Source organism: Struthio camelus, chromosome 17 (genome assembly GCF_040807025.1).
Source record: "Struthio camelus isolate bStrCam1 chromosome 17, bStrCam1.hap1, whole genome shotgun sequence".
Taxonomy (NCBI): domain Eukaryota; kingdom Metazoa; phylum Chordata; class Aves; order Struthioniformes; family Struthionidae; genus Struthio; species Struthio camelus.
Window position 1 is genome coordinate 10,006,064 of NC_090958.1, and position 21,294 is coordinate 10,027,357.

Here is a 21,294-nt window from a genome sequence, read left to right on the forward strand (position 1 = left end):
TGGAAACAGCAAGACATGAGAAGAGCACTCTGCAATCAAAAGCACATGCCTCATGAATTTATCGTGAACTAACTCTGTGTGACTCTTGCTACACAAATCAACTGATAACGTACCATGTAAAAGATCATATACAACAATTCACTGTTTCCTTCCCATTTCTGCTAATTCTCTGTTTCTGTAATTCACTGTACAGTTGGTGTGACCACTGCATACACACAGAGTGTTCTGCTGCAGAGATGCGTATGTGGCACATCAGGTAATGGATTTTTCTTGAATAACCTATGCCAGTACTGTCATGTTTTGCATCAACAGTAAGTGATTTCATATTGCATAAAGCATGGAGTTTAAAAGAGTTGATGATCCCTTCTGGGTTTATTCCGGATGGGGGTCATGTGTCTGGGTTACTGCCCAATGTTTTCTAATAAGTTAATTCCCACTCTTAGGATTGTAATGATTGCACTGAGCTCTGCTCCCCTCTGCAGCGATTACTTAAATAAAAGAAGTGCTTTCCAGCCTTCTTTCTCACCTCTCCCCAGCATTGTATGCAGGTGCCTTCACTTTGCACTCACTGTGGAAACGGAGGAATTGGGTCTGAAACAGCTATTGGCAAGAGCAGAAATGTGACATTCTAAGGCTGCGCAGCAAAGTTCAATTCAACCAGTTCTCTACTGTCCTCATGTCTACAACTAATTCAATGTCTTTCTTTAATAAGAAAACTTAACTTTCATGAATCATCAGCAGACATCTAGCTATATTTCAGCAAAGCACTTTATAGAATATCTCACAGGCATATTATTTTCTTAGGCAGAGAAGACAGGGATTAACCCATGACTTGTAGAGTGAAAGAGGAGCTGGTAGATGGGAGACTGCACAGAGAGGAAAGTCATAAGGGTGGAGAGCAGCTACTGGTGGAATTCTGCCAGCACAAGGTTAATGTATTTATGAATGCTGATTTAGCTACTTATGTACCTATTCACTGAATAGTATTTGATTCCTCGGAAGCATCAGTATGCACAAAATTATCAGAGGAAGTAAGGGCCCCTCTTCCGTTGGCTTTGCACACATTGACTGGTACTCACCTGCTCTTTTCTCTGTGAGGGAAAATGACCCTTCCTGGTGCTACTATCACCTACTATGTTTTATGAAGACTTACTGCCCTTTTCCCACTGACTGCACTGGGGAGACTAGTGTAAAAGTGAATACCCAAGGGACGCGTAAGTTAGCAAAACTTGTTTTCCCTGTTTATTCACATTAGGCCAGGGATGGGCTTTCTGTTAAATAAAGGGTTATAAGAGTCTTGATCTGTCCTGCTCAGGCCAGGTCAAAGTTTCCTCCTATATCTACTCCTGTCCATTTGTCTGAGTTTCAGAGGAGAAGGGGATAGACCTTCCTACCATGTTGAAGGGGAGATAATGCTCCTAGCTGATACCAAAGCCACCATCAAAGGGAGATTCTCTTCCTGTGCTATTTGTTACCAAGAAGATAGCTGTGCATAAACCTCAGAGGAGGGTAATTCTACCTCAGACTCATAATGGGCTGTACAGCTGCCATGGCTGCACAATGGCAAAGTAAAGGCCGTTTCACCACTTGGCAGACTTGATAGAAAGATGTTGGAAGAGATCATCTGCGCACTGGGGTGTGGTACATGGGGTGCAGGGAGCCTCAGATAGGACAAGGAGGAGACATTCAGAAATCACAAGGGAGAAGAGATCATATAGGACGGGAAGAGAGGATTTAAGGTGTCCAAAATAAGAAAAAACAAGAGGCAGGGTACTGTGGGAGAATACAGACAGGAACTTACCTCGGCAGCAGTCTGGAGAGGGTATTTTTCTTCTCTTTCTTTTTTTCTTCCCAGCCCCTGCCCTGATCCCCAGTATTCTTTCTCCCATATCCTTCTCCCATAAACACTTTAACCAGCTTTTTCCATGGCAAGTCAGTCCGGTCCACATTCTACACTGCTCTGCTATCAGTGACTGGTCAGTCTGCACGGTTTCTCAGTTTTGTTGAAATCCATTCTTTTCTGTTTTCTCTTGTGGAAATTTTATGCCAAGAACAAACCTTCAAATATGTCCCACCAGCAGGAGAGGATGTGTGAACAGGGAGAGGTGAAGGCAGGCATCATTGCTAAGGACTTAAGAGCTGTTTTCTCTCCCACTCATGGATGTTCACTAAAGAGGTGTTTTGGTTTAACTGTGGCTTATTGGATTATGTGATTATGGCATTTGAATTCTTTATTAGATCTTTTCTGTCTTGGTCCCTCGGGTAGAGAGGGACTTGTTTTCTGGCCTTTGATGTGTTTGAAAAGTCAGGCTATTTGTATCACTGCTCCTTTGCTTTGATTCTTTGACTCCTTCTCTAGGGAGCATTCTGATGTGCAGAGCTCAGCTTTATGTCTACTACATGGGATGTCTTTGTGTTTTATTTTGTTACTGGGCACAAGTCACCCCTCCTGCTCTGTTCTTTACAAGTTGTCTTGAAAACAGGCTATTACTGACTGATCCATTTGGAAAACTTGTGTTTGCTGGAAGCCATACAGCAAGTTTAGTACTAGATGAGAGAGACAGTACCTTGACTTGGAAGGGAGGAGTAGCATTTGAGTAGACTGCTCTTCCACTACTGTTTTCCAAAATAAGGGCTTGGTCTAGGCTACTGTTACTGTTAACATGCTGCCTACGAGTAATACAGCACTACAGCAGCACTTTGATTTCCTCTCATCCCCTCTTTCTTTGGTATCTAGAAAAAAACCTAGACGTTATAGTTCAGTCATCAGAAGAATATTCCCCACATTCTACCGTACCTGCTCCGTCCTGCTGATTTTGACTGAGGTGCCTTTTTGACTGAGGAGAGGACTCCTCTTACCCTCATAGTGGGAAATGGGAACCTTCACAAACCAACGCCAGTGAGCAGAACATCAGGGAAGGGAAACTGGCTTAGTCTGCAAGAAAAGGTCAGGCCCAGCCCAGTAAACCCCATCGAAAAGGGTCAAACCAACTTTCACTTCATTTGTCAGCTGTCAGTGCCAAGTGTGCTATACATAATAGCACAGTCGTGCAAAGGACAAAGGGGATTTGTGACGGGGAGAGGTGAGGTAAGCCATAATTAACTAGAACACTGAAGGGAAAACACCATCTTGGAGCTGCTGAGTTTCTCCTGTGAGCTCAGACCTTCTGCACAAGTGCCCCAACACATAGGTCGGCCGCTCCAACAAGCCATCCACAGCTGTATTCTCCATAGAGTGCCAAATCTGGAAATGAGACTGAAGCTTTGTGGACATAAGTAGCGAACGTAGTATGATGATATGTGAGGCTTAGCACTCCTGTCAGTGCAGAGCACAGGGTCAGTCTCCAATGCTGCCTGAGGAAGCAGAGAGGAATCTCCCATGCTTATGCTAATTCTGGAATTAACCTCCTCACCCAGCATGGGTGAAAAAAGGGGCTTATTGGCCCCTGTTGTTAATGGCCACTCCTGGCAACAAGAAACAAGGGATTTCCTCCCCCTCGCATTTTCCTATGAGATGAACCAACGCTTATATCTATAGTGGTTTGTTTGCATATAACACCATCTCTCCTGTATGAATTGTTACTGCTGCATTTGTGACGGCATCGCTGCTTCTCTCTTATGAGTGAAGTGTATCACTCCCTCCCCACTCCTCTGTGACAGCATTCCGGCATTTCCAACCCATCAAGAACATTCATGTATTGTCCTTTTGTTTCTGTGTAGTTTCCAGCCAATGCCGTGTCCCTTTATAGTGTACCTGAGTGGCTTCCATAACACAAGTTGCTTGAATCTTAAAGCATATGCTAGTTCATATGGAAACAAGCAATTCAGTGACCTTTCTTTCTCCTGAGGCATAGTTTGGAAATAGCTTTGCAAGGACTGACGGTGCCCAAGCAGTGATTTGGCTCTCACATCCTGCTCATCATACGTCAGAGCTGCTCTGGTTTTGCATGGAGACAATGGTCAGAAAAGGCTGTGAATGCTGGACACAAATTCAGCCTCACCCCCAATGCGTATAGATTCAGTGAGCCTGAACTATTTTTAAAGGAAACCTTTCAAGTGTCATTAACAAAGTCAGAACTGCAGCCTCTGACACAGCTGGGAAACATCTGCAAACACTTGGAACAGGTAACAATTTGATGAGAGTAAGGTTGATATCAGACTGCGCTCAGCTCTAGTGGAGTTAGCATAGCCTCTGGTTTGGCTTGGAAGCACGTTGTGTGCAGGAAATGTTGGTAAATCGTGGCAGCTTCTTGCTTCTGGAAAGTGTCAGGATGTGGAATACCAAACAAAAGGATAATTTACCTGACAAATGCAGCCTTACTTTCTTATGGAATTTTCTTCTTGATTTTACTCATTTTTCAAAAGTGGATGGGTTGCTATGCAGTTTGGGAGGGCAGAGGCTTAGTTTTTCTGTACTGGGATGAGCTATCTTTAAACTGCTCTCTGTGTTTGATAACTGTAGTCACAGTCTGTGGTTAAATAACTAAGGTTTTATGTTCCCTGACCTTGAAAATGGCTATGGTGCAGATTTTGCTGGGATTAGTTTTATTATTCTGTTTCTGTGAAGACTTGTGCAGGTGGGTTTACAAGATGCTTCCCGTGGCTTCATGCATCAGTAGAAATTCTGTTACACACAGAAATTATGGCAAGAGCACAGCAATGCCAAAAAATGACTCTTCGATCTAATGAATATTCCTGAGGTTTCTTTTGCTACATTTGCTCTGAGGACTGTGTGGATGGTTAGGATGTCATAATTTTCATGTTGCTGATATCGTGGCTCCAGATCTATGTGGTAATAGGGAGATTCCAAGTGAGGACCGTGCTTTGTTGTATATATGGTGTATATAACCAAAAGACGGTGTTGTGTTCTGTATCTTCTCCACCTACCACCCCAGGATTACTGTTATCTCAATATTAGCAACAATTTGATTTAATTTGTTTGAATTGTTGACAGATTCATCAGGATACCTAAAACTGAAAACACCCAAAATCAGTAGTCACATTTGCAAATCTTAGCTTAAAACTTTGAAGAAGTCCAGTGTCTAATATCTTTTTAGACTTACTGAATAACACATTTTCCCCTGTGCACACACTCCATGTGGAGAAAAACATTTTTTACCAATGCATTTATTTACTTTTTTTTTTTTTTTGAGCTGTTACAGTTCTGGCCATTTTTAAAAATCATTTTAATTGAAATGTCGTGTGAAGTAGATTTGGGGATCCAGGTCTTTTCTTGGTCATTGTGGAACCATTAAGCAACACTGCAGTTACCCCACACATGATGCTATTATTTTTGATGTCAGGAAAGCAGCAGGTCATCTTTCTTCTCGAGGGCTTCTTGGAAATTTCCAACAAGTCAGATCACAGAATTAATAAGACACACTCCTTGCCTGCAGCATGAACACTCAGATCACAGAGCACCTCCTAAATAAAAAAAAGATGTAGAAGGCAGAGCTCCATTGCTGCAGCTATGGCTCATGGTGTCATCTGGACCTGTGCCATGCTGAGCACTGCTTGGCAGAGCCACCCAAACTGCTGCTAGGTAAGAGGTCTCCAAGATAGATTCTGGTGTTATTGGCCTCCTATTTACATTTTATTAGATACCCTTTATGCAGAGTAAGAAATGTCAAAACACCTGTTGGAGAGACCATATCACAAATTCTTATATCTGTACGTTAATTTATGTGTTGGAGATGCTATTACTGAGTCAAGGTTTACCAAGAAGACTTTTCACCTTACAAAGAGGGAGAGTTTTTTTTTTTTTTTTAAAGCTTAACTAAAGGTGAAATAAATCATTGTAAATATTTTCATCCAGTTTCAAATCTGATTTAAGATTACCTAAGAGAAAAGCAAATATTCTTCCTCTTCCCAGTCTCCTTTTTCAAGTTTATTCTAAAAAATGGATAATACTTTAAGTAACCACTTTGTGTCTCACTAAATCAATCATCGTGGACTAATCCATGAGGAAGCTTGTCTGTGGGATGTCCAACTGAACTCTATTTGAGCATTCTTGGGAGTGGAGCAATAGGAGTAAGAGACATATGTCTCCCAACAAAACAAGGGAATATAAGGCTTCAGAAGCTTGGCCTATACACAGATTTTTTTTTAAATCTGTGTAGATTATTTAGATGAGGAGTAGGGTTCTCTGTAAAAAGAGCTGGGATAGCCTCTAGGCTAGCTAATATTATGAAGATGTGATGGCATATTAACATATGCAGATGGACACGATGTTTTCCTCTTCCCCTAAAGAGAATGCTTACACCACAGTCAGATTAGAGACAAACATCACCTTCCAGATTCTCCTGTGCTGGGAAGAGATGTTACTGCCACCAACTGATGGTACTCTATTCTTCTGATCACTGGAAGAGCCATGGGCAAAGTTGGCTGTCTAGCTTAAGCGGTTTAAATAGGTGGCCAGAGCAAACCAGTTGGCACCAACTGGTAGAAGTAAGCTGTTTTGGGTGATCTTGACCAGCCATGTCCTTAAACACCTTTGTACTTTGGGAATGGTAGCGAAACACTCTGCATGTGGACACATCGTTTGTTATTGCTTGTGAAGGAAAGTTTCAGCAAAACTTTGACATCATCTTACCTGTTGTAAAGAAGCAAACTAGGGTAGGTACCGATTAATTTTACGTAATTTTTGAGCTGCTTGGCCAAGGTTATATAAAGTCAGTAGCAGTGACAGACCTAGAAAGAGAACTCAGCGGTCCTGGCTTTTAGCTATCTTTGCTAACCATTAGATAATACTTTCCCCAGATGTTTCAGTAAATGATGCTATAAAAAGTTCTTGACATTGCTGTTGCAATTCCTCATTTCCAAAGGGCTGCCTGCCTTTATGTTTTTAATATCATTACTTTGAAGCACCATAGCTAGAAGTGACAGTGCCAGAAATAGTAGTAGTAATAATAATCTGCATAGCACAACAGGCATTTTACCGGCAAGTAGGAAGACAAAGGCCCTGTGTGTTTCATATTAGCACACTGAAAAAGTCTTATTGAGTCTATCTGGAATGCATAGGTGGGAACTTTAACCCCTCATATGCTGAGAAGAAAATTGTATGCAGACCTGAGAGCTGAATTAAATGAACAAAAGGGCACATGAGTTTCATTCCTGTGGCGGTGGGAGGTCTTTCTGGACCGTGTGCCTTGACAGCCTCATTCAGGCTTATATATCTAATATCCATGTGTCACCAGAGTAGTTAATTTACAAGTATTTTTCCATTTTTTTCAGTCATATTTAATTATTCTTTATCACACACCAAAAAAGACAGAGGAAAGGAAAAAGCTAACCCAAACCTTAAAATCCTTTTTCCTCTGCAAATTCTGTCCTTACTTCTGCCATGGCCCATGTTCAAAACCCAAACAATAAAACATACAGCTGTGACATTAGGGGAATTGTCCAAAAAGGACGATGTCTGAAGGTTTATGATTAGGTTTTATATTCCCTCTGTCTACAGAGCAGCACTTCCTGAATGTTTCTGTGGTGGGAAAAGCATCCCAGCCATTTCCCCTTGTGGATGATGGTGTAATTAGAGCTGTAAAGAAAGAACCCATGACACTAAAAGGCTATAAGTGCTGCAGATTTAGGACAACAGGTTACTATGGAAACTGAAGTGAAAATAGGACCTTAAATGGGTGAATAACAATAATATAGAGTTCTCAGTTTGGATCCGTCTGTTAGTTGCACTAAAATACAGTCTGCCTTTCTGGCAGTTATTTGCATAACCTTTCCCATAGTGCTCTCTATGAAACCTTGCTTTTCTTTTTCTTCCCCCATCAACTCTTCCTTTCTGTACAGAAACATGCTTTCCTTGAGAAAGAAAGAAGAAAGATGAAGAACTTCCAATGGATGCCGTGACCCATTTATAGATAATATCAAAATAATTTGAGCTCCATATAGGGAAATATGCTAGATACTAAATTGTGGCTACTGCGACATAGCCCTTCGTAGTAGCTAAAGATTCTCCTCCATCAGGTTAAGTCCTCTTCCAGTTCAGTGATGGTACAGTGCAAAGCTAGGGAAATGCCAGTGATGCCTTTGAAGACTGATGTAGATTACTGCATGCTGGACTTGTCAATTCTCAACAACTAATTGTCTCCTGGAATCCTGCTGGAATTAACGTGTTAGAGTCTGAGACTAGTTCTCATGTCTGCAAGTGGGAGATCCTTTCCTTTGGCCCTCCAGTTTCTGAGGAAATTGGTAACCATCTTTTACTGGCAGGGAAACTTTCCAGTATTTTCAGCAGAATATGGCATCTTGAATTGGTTCCACCATGCTCTAACCAACATCTAAAAATGACACTGCCACAAGCATTCCAAGAAAGAATAAAGGTGCGCTTGCCATTCTTTGCACCATGATTTTTCTTGTTGTGCATTTAACAACAGCAGAAGTAGTGGAACTGTAGCGAGGGAAAGATTGAACCGCTAGTGACAGAGGCCCCCATACAGTCCTGCTTGTTTCTGTAGAAACAGCCACATAAATTTGGTTCATAGTAATAAATATACTAGCTCAGGGATATTTAGGTGAAAATTATTGTCAATGATGGACTTCTATGCAACTAACCTGTGTAGGCTAAATATATAAAAATACACAGGTGGAATTATTACTAAAGTCAGGGACAAGTGAACTGGGACACATCTGTGCAGTAATTGACCCTAAGAGCTTATGGTCCCCCCTGACACGCTGAATGGTTCATGTTATCTGTAGTCTGAAATATGAATTCATTTTGCAAGCAGTTAGCTTAAAAGTCACATAAGCCACAGCTTAACTTTTTGCAAAATGTCCCAAACGCAGAACAGTTGCCAGCCCCATTACAATGCTGGGTCTCTTTCCCTGTCTGCATTGATGTAGTTCCGACAAAAACACAAATGAGAATCACTTAAACCAGTCAGTTGCCGGTCACTGAGTCTGAGTCAAAGTCCTGCTTTATGGGACTGGGGCCTACAGCAATACCATGGGCCAAATGGCAATGATTTCTGCTCTGAAGCTTATGTTCTGCCATTTGAGTTTGTTTAGTGAAATAATACGGGCTCCCCTGACTCTCCAGGTTTATGTTGCCATAAATGAGAGAGAAAACTACTTCTGTGTGCATGTGTTCAGAATCTCTCATTGCATGGCAGGCTAGGCAAATTCATGTTTCCGGCTGCTCTGCTTGTGCAGGCTCAGGGCAACATCCAGATGCTGACACACTGGCTCCAGACAGCCTCCCTGCAGAATAAATGCTGTTAAATTCTTGATCTGATTGGCAGCCCTGGGAATTCAATTCAGGTCCCTGGGGAGAGTCAGAAGAGCGTCTCTTTTCTCTGTGGCGATTGTCATGAAAATGAATAAATCCCTCTGCCCCCCCACCCCCACCCCCCATCCTCGGGTTGTCACTGGCCTGGTTTAATTTTGAAAAAAAAAGAAGTTGTATTCCTACCCTAGCTTTGTCTTGGGGAGGGAATTTACTAATTCATTCTTTGAGTTCAAAGCAAAGCCAAACAACTCGGCCTGTGTAAATCCAGGAAGAAAAGGCAAAAGACCTGGCAAAAGCCACTGTAGCATGACTGTTTGGTGAATAGCTGGTGCTTGGGTTGTGATACCCTAATGAAGAGAGCGGATCATCAGCGCTGAAGGGAGCAAGGCAGGTCGCACTGTCAGTTTCCTCTGGCACATCTTATTGTTATTCTCTTCTTATTAAGATATTGCTTGATGATTTGTCCATGGCTTTATCCATCCTTCTAGGCAAATGTAAGTTACTCAAGGCTGTGCTGGGGCCTAGCATGCTCCTCTTGTCTGCCTCCTATTCATGTGTGATATCTAACATGTGATATTAGCTCACGGCACTCACCAGTGAAGAGAGCAAGCCCCTACGCTGCAGTGTGGGTTAGGTCAGGCTCAAATGAATTGGAGGTGAACAGTAGCTGGAACCCGGCGCAGGGGCTGGGCTGCCACATTCAGCCATCAGAAAGTACCTTGGGGATGCTGCACTGGAGATGGTAGCCAGCCTACAGTGTCAGGAGCAGAGACTACAGGGACCAGCCCTGCCATGTCTATTGGTCCTGTCTAGGACAGATTTATAATCCTGTCTAGCCTTTGTTTCAGCAGAGCACTTAAGCATACTTACACTTTAGGCTCGTGCATGAGCTTGGCAGGAAAAAACTGCAAAACAGATTTCTGCACTGTATTTTTATTTGTTGAAACTTTCAGCTCTGTCTCCTCCCTGCTGCAGGCAAAAATGAATTGAACTGGAAATTCAGTTTTTGGGAAGAAACTTTTTAATTTTGAAAATGCATTTTTTTAGATTTGTTTTTCAGTTGGAGAAACAAAACATTTTAATGGAAATGAAAAACTCCCCCAGAATTTTCTTCAGAAAAGCAACCAGTATTTTTCAGCCAGCTTTACTTATATATTTAAAATTACATGCATGCTTAAGCATCTTGCTTAACCAAAACCTTAAAAGGCAGACCTGTTATTCTCTCAGCGAAAATGTCAATTTTAACTTATATAGGGTATTAACTATAGGAGTTATATGCTCTCTTATCTCACCATTATAGATCTTTAAAAAAACACTTTACTTTTAAAAGTGTACGTAATGATTATATGGATTGCAATTTTCACATTTAAATGTCAGACGTTCCTGTAAAAATTTACACATCTTGATGCTAATCAGGGCCAGAGAGAGAAAAAAAAATTCTCTCAACTCCCCAGTCCAAATTAGTCAGGACTCCAATGTCAGAGGTCAGGCTGAAAAATACAAACATTGACACCAGCTGTATTCCCAAACTCCTTTCAGATTTGCGAAGTTGTCTGATGTTTCTATTGATCATCATTCTGTCAGACTGGTTAAGAGTGCTGACATGTATGTTGCTATTGCTAAGCTGTAGTGTTAACACCTTGTTGAGCTGAATGAGAAACTTGCACCTCTTTTAAGGCGATTGATTTAGTGATTTATAATCTGTGGTCTATGGATTCCTGGAGACTCTTCTCAGAGTGACTAGGGAAAGTGAGCCTATTGTCAGTGCGCTTAAATTTGCTATAGGACAATATAAACTTGCTATATAAATTTGCTATAGGACATCCGCTGGAAAATTTTTAGGATCCATAAACCAGAAAAGATTGAAAACTGTTGATTTAGACTGCTAGCAGGCTCGGCAGCCAGAGCCGTTCTTGGTTAAGATCTGGACATTTCCTCTCAAACATCAGCAGTGTACATGGATAGCATATTTTCACCTGGAATCCTGCGTCCATTCTAGGTCATTCTATGTTTAGAAAGGCATTAAAGAAATAGAAAGCATTCAGGGAGAAGTGATTATCTGTAGAAATATGAGGGAGCTTTCACACAGAAAGATAGGTTGTTTATTGTGGAGAGTGGAGGAATAGCGAGGAGTTATCCTAGAAGTATATGAAATGAGGACCAATTTGGTGATGGTAAGAAACTCTTCCATTGTGCATTTTATAGCAGGAGAGGAAGGAGATGTTTGGTAGCTTTGAAAGGCAAAATTTTTAAATAAGTTAAAGAAGTTTTTCTGTTGAGTGCTGCAGAACATCTTGCCAAAAGGTAGCCCTGAGGCCAGCAGTTTAGAAGAGGAGGAGAATTTTCAAAGGCACAAAAACCAAGCTGGGCATCTAACTCCCAGATGCATGCTCCCAGTGGACACGCATGTCCTTGAGATCGCCTCCTTGTCTCTATATGCTGAGAACCTCAACAGTAGCATTAAAAAGAATGAACTAAAATAAAACAATAAAGCTACAAGAATTCTGTATGTTAAGGCACAAAGCTCTGATTTGCATCTGTTAGGAAGGAACTTTCCCCCTGGGCAGGTTGTTCTGTAATTTGCGTGCTGTGAAGCTCCTCGTATTTACATCTTTGCTAGGGATATTTTAACAAAAAGGGAAATGAACAAAACATTCCCTTTTTTGAGGCATAGAAATCTCAGAAGGATAACTCAGAAGTGCAGGAAATCCTGAGCAGCTGATCAGAACTGCTGTTCACTCCAAACGCTGGACAAACCGCTGCTCTTTGTGCAGGTGGAGCTGCACTGAGCTGGCTGCTGGGCTGCAACCATCCCACCTGGCATTCTGCTTTGTTGAATTTGGAATAGAGAGGAAAGCTAAGAGTAATTTCCCCTTAAAGCACACTTAGGAACTTGTTTGAATGTTATTGTTAATTTGTCATGTTTTATAAGAAATACCTGAGTATCTTGGAGCTTTCTTCTCCCAAAGTCAATGCAACAAATTTGATGTGGCATAGCAGCATGCCTACCCCTGCACCTAAAGCTCATATGGAAGGGCTTTTGCTTTCAAAGTGCAGGCCTCTCCCATACAAGCTAGATGAACATCTCCTGGTTTACAAAGTAATTAATTTACAATGAGCATGGGCTGAAAAGCAGACAGTTACAGGGAAGATACTGCAGCCAAGTAGTATCAGCATTTGTATTCTCTATCATCTGTACGACACACAGTGATGCTATAATGGTATTGCTTTGTCCAACCGTGTAATGAGAATGACATACATAAGCCTGTATATGGAAGAAAACCCTGCTATTTTCTTTGAGACCTGCCTTTTTGCTATTAAGATGGCATCATTTTCTAATAGCAATAGAGCCAAGCTTGCATTGGTTTAGAAACCTTTAACTCAGCAGTAGTCCAGGTTGGAAAAAGAGCCCACCTACCTGCATAGAAGTCACCCCCCTGCATCTTGCTTGCGATTTGAATACTAGAAAAGCAAGCCTTTTAAAGCCAAATTAATATGTAAAGGCTAAGCTAGTTGTGAGACATCTAAGGCAATTTTAGTGTCAAGCTTTGGGATTATGATTTACACCGTGTATGCCTTTTGGCTGTGACATAGAATAGCTTTAAAGTACGTTTTGATTGAATGCATGCTATTGCTATCTTTGGACTAGTATGGGTATAATCAGAATTCACAAGCATCTCATGCAGAGCTTAGTGTCTTTATTAAAATAGATATACTTTTTTTTGTCTTTTTGGCTTTGATTTACAATTTTTTCCCTGCAAGTCTTAATGCAAAAGAAGACTAGCATATATGAAAAATGAATTTTTGTGGGCAAGGGTAAAAAGTGTTGTCTTTTGCTATCTATAGTCATTTAAAAAAAATAAAGGTTTTGATACTGATGAAGCCTATGCATATTCAAAGAACATTTGAGAAAGTTCATTACATAACATTAGTAAAATGATCATACTTGAGATGAGGGCAGCAGAGTCAGGCCCAATAAATGTTGAGGGTCAGGCAGAATTAAGCAGGTGGTATAGTGGAAGAAGAGTATCTTGAGTTTGCAGCTTCTATTGACATGTGCAACTAGTTTGTGCAATCTACTGCAGAGGTTCTGCATATGGTGTATGTTTTATTGCTGTGGAGGACAGTGCCTTGGATATAATAATTGTTTTTACGGTAGTTCAGTGGTTTGATTGTTATGCTAATTTGCTGTACACAGAGCAGTTCTTGCAGATTACACTGATTGCATATGAACAGATTACTGGGACCTGCAGCTTGCTTCAGGGCAACAGTCCATGTGATAGAGATTAGGGGTCAAATTCTGCTCTCCTGTGCACTGCTGTGAATATCGATAATCCAATTGATTTTATCAGGGTAACTCTGTATTTAAACTAGAGAGATTAAGAGCAGTATCTGACCTTGGTGTTTTGTTGTGTCTGTTAGTGTATACTGTGCTCTACAGCAGCAGTCTTTGTAATGGATAGGAGAGGAATGCATAGAAGAGAATTGAATTCTGATGTGTTATTGAGATTTTTTGGAGTAGTGCAAAAAACTGTAACGAGCCTTTCATTAACTTTAATGGTATGGTGTTTAGACGTATGAAAATCTCAACCATACAGTGTAAAATGGAAATTATATTGTAATGCAGTTCATGCAACATCCTCCAAAGAGAATGCCCTTATTTCAGGCTGAAGTATTAGAAAGAACAGCATGCTGCAGTATGTTGCAGAGACAGCATGATGCACAAGCTATATAATGCTGATTATACAAGATGAACAGTGTTGTGTATGTGGCAAGTGGATGCACATAACATAGGTAGTAGTTCTTCATGGATTTAATACTTGATCTTATTACCACAAAAGCCTGTGACAAAACGTCCCGCATCTCTAGTGGGAGCAGAATAAAATCCTGCTGCTACAGCAGTTCGGCACAACCTTCTCAAACACGCTGCAGAGAGAACAGTGCATCGTGATGCAGATTATGTTGGTTTGCTGCAGCGTCAGGGAATCTCCCGGTGGTGAGTGCTGTGTAATAGAAATGTCACTTAGCCTCACTGCTTTTATAAATAGGTGTAGTTATTTTAATGTTACTCTTGTTAAATTCACAGCTGCTGAAACAGCACTGGGTGGCAGGAGTAAGCAAGCTTTATGTGCAGCCACCTCGGCAGGCTACTGGATTTTGATGCTTGTTCCTCCAAGGAAGAAGAGCTATTTTGTTCTGTTCTTCTATTTTGTTGTTAGAGAGCAAAGGCAAGGCAGAGGAAAAAGCGAAGGCAAGGCAGTGGCTCTCACCAGCCTGCAGTGTGCTGGCACAGTGCCAGGTGGTGAGCCCTGGTGGTGCCTGCAGGGTCTCCTGGCTCGCAGCTGTGGCGGGCAGCATCCTACCAGGAGGCAGCCAGAGCCAGGGTATGGTCACTGGTGGTGTGGATGGCTGCACAGGAGGCTGGGGCTTGTGAAAGACAGAGCAGAGCCTGCTGTTAAACCTGGGTCTGGGCTCTAGCCACCTGCCCAGAGCCACTTCTGCTCATGGGTTGTGTGTGTCTGACTGCATCATGCTTGGAGACTGCGTGCCCTGCGAATAGGCCTGGGTGGCCAACAGGCACTGACTTACTAATGATGCCATAAATAATGCGTATGCCAGGGTTTAATCGGATGGCTACTGGGCCCTGTATCTGACCCTTTCAAGACAGAGTCTTGAAGCCGTCTTTGAGCCTTGTAATCTTTTGCTCTTTAGATTTCAGGATCACATCAACTGCTGAGTCTTCCCTGGAACTTGGTCCTTCCATAGGTGACCACGTATCAAAAGGCAGTCACAAGCCTCTTAAGTGATACTTACATTTTTCTGGTGATTCAGAGAGGAGACAACAAGCCTCCTTTTCCCATTTGCTAAAGGTGCTTGCTGGTAGATTACAGATTCCATCCTCTCAGGTCTGTTCCCCTGAAAGCAGTGGAGTCACAGTGATGTGGTAACTTAGACTGAAGAATTATTATTATATTTTTTTTTAATGAAGCTGATGCATCAGCAGTAAAGAATCAGAGTTGAACCTGTGGCTGAGTTTGCCTCACTGACTGTTTTTTGATATGAAAACTGAGTGTATTTCCAAAAACTGAGGTTTTTGGAAGGCAACTACTTGGGGCAACTTGCTGTTGAGTTTAATTACCTGTCTGAGTAGAACCAGTCTTTGAAGGAAGAGTGAGGCTTTAACTTCTTTGAGAGGAAAGCTGTTGTGTGTGCAGTGAAAGCAATGAGTATAAGTTTGACTTAAAATTTGACTTTGTGCTAAGTTAGCAGGTCCCAAGAAGATTTTCTGTTACCAGGTTCCTCGTTCATGAAAATAAAATCCCATTCATCTTTTTTTTGTACTCAGCTCTAACCCTCTGTGTGTGTGCATTATTTAACCAATGGCATTCAGAATAGGAATTTTGAATCAGACAGATTCATTTGCTTCCTTGACTGTCCCATCATATCAGGCTGACTAGCATGTGCATACTAGCCTACTAGGGCTTTTAGCCCTTGGTGCGTTAGTTTATCTCCATGCTGCCTGCCCTTAGGAGTCAGGCTCTCGAATAGGCTGGGGAGGTTAGCAAATCTCTAAGGATTAAATGGATTTATACAACTTTGACACAGCCAGAATCACTGCTTTTCAGCTCTGTCATTATTACTATAACAACCTGATTTTTTTGTTTTCCAGTTGCTATTGTCCTGTAATTGTAGGCACTGTATAAACATACAAAAGATGATGGCCTTTGCCCTGAAGCACTTGCAATCTTGAGTACACAATGAGAGACGGTAGACTGATGCAACAAACACATTACCAGACAATTACAAGTATAAGGCAGCAGAGGGATTTTATCCTCAGGTCCTCGTGGTTGTCAGGTACTAGTCCTGTGGTTAGGTTCAGGTTTGCTTTCTCCTGGATAGAATGGAGCTGGCTTGCTTGTGTATCAGTTTATACAAGTGTCATTGTTTTACTGCGTAGCTTGAATGGGACAAGAAGCCTGAGATGATTAGGCAGGGACTGTCATGTACCAGATAGAATTGAGCGGCTGCTGACAAAAGGCACTAATGGATAGTCAGTGGTTTTCACTGTCCCATCTCTGTTTCTTTGCAGAGTCTAGTATAAGTTATTAAAATATCATTCCCATGATGTCTCTGACTTCTTCTGTTTGCATCCCTGGGGTGCTCTGACCAGCCCAGTTTAGTGCACAGAAATGAGGGGAAAAGGAGACCCTCGTGGATACTTGTGTTAACTACGGACCTATTTGAGTGTTCATGTTGAAATACTCAATAGCTATTTTGAAGGCTGATTTTGATTTTGGGAGGCATCTAATCAAGCAGCAAAGCCAGAAACATCATTTAGACAATTAGTCACACTAGACAGATAATAAACTACAATAAAAAACACTCAAAGACAATAGTTGTGGCAAAGTTGTTTGCAAACGTTCTAGATAAGAAAGGTATTTCAGGAAGTATTACAAAGATTCTGGTTTGCAGTACATTTGCATAAACAATCAGATAAAGCTGAGTTATGCTGTTAGAACACTGATTGGAAGTATCTATTTCTGAGTTTCTTTCGAGTAGTTTGATTTAGGTCTGGCTTGAAATTTTAATGATTTAAATAGATGTGGTTAGGAAATAACATTTTGCTGATATGGCTGTAGTGATAAAAAGCCCTAGTGAAAAGACAGCCATAGTGAGATATAGGTTATTAATAGGTAGTATTCCAAGCAGGGTTATAACAAGTGAGGATAGTGAAGCTGCTCTCAGCTACTGCCTCTAGGCACTGATTTTCTGCTGCTAATGGGTGATATTTTGCTTCTGTGTGAAAGAAGCAAAAGTCCTTCCAGGCATTTAGTATGCAGCTGTTTGACTAAGAAGAGGCGGGGAGGAGCAGTACGGTGTTGCATAGGAGGAAAAAAAGAAGTATAACATACCTCTGCATATCAGTGTGCTCAGAGCAGTGCTGCAAGAAGTGACTGTCCCGTTTTCCCAAAAGGGATAGTGAGATCTGCATGGTATGCCTTTAAGATGAGGTCTGCCAGACTGAGGAAGTTGGTGTAACAAAGCAGTGCAGCTTTCTAGTGCAGAAAGAGCCCCAGGCAAAGTTCCAGACAAGAAGGGTAGTGTTCCTGGTTGACACTGTGTGACTGGCTTTTAGAAATGTAGGGAACCACACACCATGTGGGCATTTACTTCCTTCATAAAACCGAATATGCTCTATTTGACATCTATGAGCAGGGTTAGTCATTCCTGAGAGGTAGCTCTGTGTATGTCAGTTCTTCAAGGCACTGAAATCTAGTAAGGACTTGCTCTGATACTTGTCTCGTAGTGTCAGTGCTGGAGTCTTGATAGGTGATAGTTGTATGAAATTGACCTGAACAAGAATTGCCTCTCTTACCTTATTTTTAGCTCTTATTGAAAATCATTTTGTTTACTTTCCCCTTTTGTTTCATTCCTGGCCAAAATACAGTGTCTTCAGATGCCTCATCCTGCTTTGGCATTCAGTCTTTTCAGCTCTTCTTCAGCTTAACAGACCTTGCAGAAGAGGTTATTTATATCACTAAAGTTTGCAGGATCTGACTTGTCTTCATCCGTATGTAACTAGTGACTCTTTAATAAATTAAAGAGAGGATTCTTTTTCCTCCCCAAGTAAGTGTGGAGAATCTCATCATCTCTGGGGTAATATTCTTGCTCTCTGTCTTTTTGTTTGCTTTTGGGAGAACATCAGCAAGGAAAAGGCTTCTTTTGGTACTTTATTTAGATAGACAAAACAAGCAAGCCATACTGCCAATCTCAGAATTAATTCAGCCATATGAGCCATTGTTTATGTTTCTTCTAGGATGGAGTCAAAAACAATTACAAAAGCAGTTTTTCTAACATTAGGGATCTTTCCAGACCCACCAGCCTTTTGGTCTTATCAGACCTTTGTTTGCGGCTTTGTTGCTTTCATGTTATTTTCTTAAGCCCTCTTTGCTGACACTAAACTTTTTGATATATTCTGCTTTTGATGTACCAGTAGTTATTGCCCATTTTGTTCTGGCTTCTCTGCTGTTGTTTTCTTCTTATTGATGGCCTTTGTGACTGCTATCCCCTTGTTTTTAATGAACTTTCTCTCTTTCTGAAGCTCCTTCAGAAATGATGCCTTATATGCTGTGAGATTACATGTAATGAAGGAATCTCTGACTGTCCAGAGACTTGCATCTCCATGGAGCAGATTTGTGGCTGGGCTTTCCAGGAATGTCATGAATAAGGTGCTTGAGAATCTCCAGTTTCTGTACTGTAGTTGCAGTCCTTGGGATAGAAAACAGGGAAGGTAGTGTCACAGTGAAGACGTATGTGCGAAAGCAGTCAGTGTACCTTTTCTTATCCTGAGTTGCATCTAACGATAGTTTCAGTTGAAATCAGTGTAGCAGTTACTGTACTTGTAGCTGTCATGGAAAAGATGGCAGAACAGGGACCTTACTTCTTAGAGAAATATAGCTTCATATAATTTACTTCTTAGAGAAATGAGCTTAAAAAACAAACAAAGCAACTCCTTTCCATATGGCCTTTTCAGGTAAGCCTGTGCAAGATAGACCTTGCTTCTCAGAAAGCTTAATTAAGCAATACAGAATGCCATATTAACATACCTGTGTTGCTTCCAGCTCCTCACTAGTGCTGAACAAACTTAGCTGTTTCCCCTTCTGTTTGGGAAGGAGCCAAGACTCTTTCTATAATAACAGAAGTTGTTGGGACATCCATGCTACCGCGTATAGCTGATCCACCTCTCTCTGACAGCCTGGCAAGAATGACTGTCAGCAGAGCCTCAGGGCTGCTGTCTCTGAGAACACTGTTGCTCTCGGACTCTGAGGAAGGAGTATAAAGTGCTATTTCTGTGCTGCTGTTAAAATAATAGTAGAAGTGATTAGATTTCTTTCTCCTTGCTTCTCATGCTTGTGCAACTATCTTTAATTTTTAAAAGAAGGCATTTTGAATCTGGAGCACATTCCTCATCAGTTTGCTAAGAAGGTGAAACTTAGGGGTCTGAAAACTTGGGTGGAGACTTAAGAAACACTAGCAAATAAATGGTTAACCAGTAAGGCACAGCATAGAAATAGGATGGAGGAGTGTAATTATCATGCGATAAGCAAATGATTAGAGTGTTATGATGCTCAAAGTATAGCCCTAGAGTCAGGCGCTTAATTATTAATATTATTATTCATGGATGGGTCTTTATGATGTGGGAGATGAATATTTCTGGCATGGGAAGGAAATGTAAGACACCAGTTTAATATGCCAAGCAGAGCTTACGAGAGAGCAGTGTGCTTCATATAATTTAAATCTACCCGTTAGCCACGTGCTCCCCAGTGGGGATGGAGTCTTCATCCACTTGCTTTCTACAGCTACTCATACACTGTGAAATAAAAAATAATTTAACGTTTTTACAGGGAAATCAAAATGTCCAAAATGGAGAAGAAAGGTGGGTGAAGGAAGACATGGATGAAGGCTCTGGGAACAGGGAGGCAGGGATAAGAGCTGGGTGTTGGTGGTGAGCCCAGGTCTATTTTTCAGGTACTTTTGGCTGTACTCGTCTCTCACTGATGTACCTTTCCAGACAAAAGAGTTGTGCCTGGTTTATAACACTCACACTCTTTAAATAATATACATATGCACTCAGATGGATTCTGTGCTTGTCTACCTTTAGCAGTTAGTTCATAGCTCAGCACTGCTCTAAGCAGCCAAAATAGATTTGACCAGATGAGTCAGTGAAGGAAGGCAGAATCTCTTCTTTTGGCTTCAGAGCAGAGAAAAAACACTTCATAGAGGTGGCTTCCACCCAAAGGGTTCTGGAACATTCAGGGGTCCTTTTATGCCTGTTCTCCTGGGCAGGATGGGTCCAGGTACCACTTCCTGTAAGGCATTGTTCCAGTTAAGCAACTATGTTTTGGTTAAGTAAAACCCATCACTGGGGAGGTTGCGGTTGGCTAAAGCGCTCTGACTCTCAGTGTAGGTTTCCCAGACACTACTAAAACACCTCGTGTTCCTGCAGAACAATACTCTCTGAGGTCACCGTTTTTGTAAGAAGCTACAGATTTTGGGTGCCACATTGAGTCACCCAGCTTTCTGAGGTGCTAGGTCTCTACAGCTCCCCAAAAGCACCTGAGAAGTTTTAAGGTGCTCAATGGAAATTGGCAGTATCACACAGTGAGCTTCCAAGTCTAACACATCCTTCTGAAAGTGTAGGTCTACCCACTGTTGTCTCTTACCAAGCAATGCAATTGGGCTTATGAATGTATCTTGAACCTAAAACCCACATAGCTCTGAAAATGCATTTTCTATTAAAGATTTTCTGTAATATAAGAGTGATGGAGTTACTGGGGCTGAGTCAAAGAATGCCTTGGCCTTGTTAAGTTGTTACATTTACCTTAAAAAAGGAGGCAAGGAAGAACTTACTGGCTTCCATCTGTATGCCCCAACAAAATGTGAACAATAAACAGGAGCTTTACTCTCTGAAGTGCAGGGGCTAGCTGTAGTAGTGATCCATCACTGCTTTCATAACCTCCCGAATCCACAGTATGTGCCTGGTTAGCAGCAACATGTCAGAGCAGACACCAAGCGGCGCTGGCATTACTTTTGTGCTCACATAAGCATCAGCTGCTGTATCCTCAAGGCCAGGCGCTCTCATCTGTGTTTTGGACCTGATGTCAAGTAGGATGTTTTGGTGTTTTGGTGTTTGGTTGTCCTCTGCTTAACTCCTTTATAGTGAAGGCCTGTTTATCTGGGGCTTAGCTGTACACGGTAGTGATCTGGCTGATGTTTGTGGGTCAATTTGGAGGCCACTGTGTAAAATCTGGGCTAGTTCTTGTTTGAACAATAGTATAGGCTTGATTCAAATGGGCATCTCAAGTGCATCCAGGAAAAAACAGCAAATGAGATTGCTATTATGAAATAAAGGGAGGAGATTGTTTGGTTTGGCCTCCATTCCCTGAGGGCCAGCATCAGCCTCCGCAAATTCTAGTTGGTGAGCTGCTCCCTTTTGGAGTGGAGGTGGACAACGTGTGCAAACATGGCTGTGTAGGCATTAGCTGTCCTTAGTG

At 41.6% G+C, this 21,294-nt stretch overlaps 1 long non-coding RNA gene across 1 annotated transcript; it reads right to left on the minus strand.

Moving 5' to 3' along the window:
- Positions 1 to 5,178: 5,178 nt before the first annotated feature.
- Positions 5,179 to 17,213, minus strand: LOC104138871 (uncharacterized). The gene is made up of 3 exons (XR_693009.2): positions 17,152 to 17,213; positions 15,053 to 15,154; positions 5,179 to 5,424 (listed from the first exon to the last, which is right to left on the minus strand). It is a non-coding gene; the product is annotated as an uncharacterized lncRNA (long non-coding RNA).
- Positions 17,214 to 21,294: the final 4,081 nt, after the last annotated feature.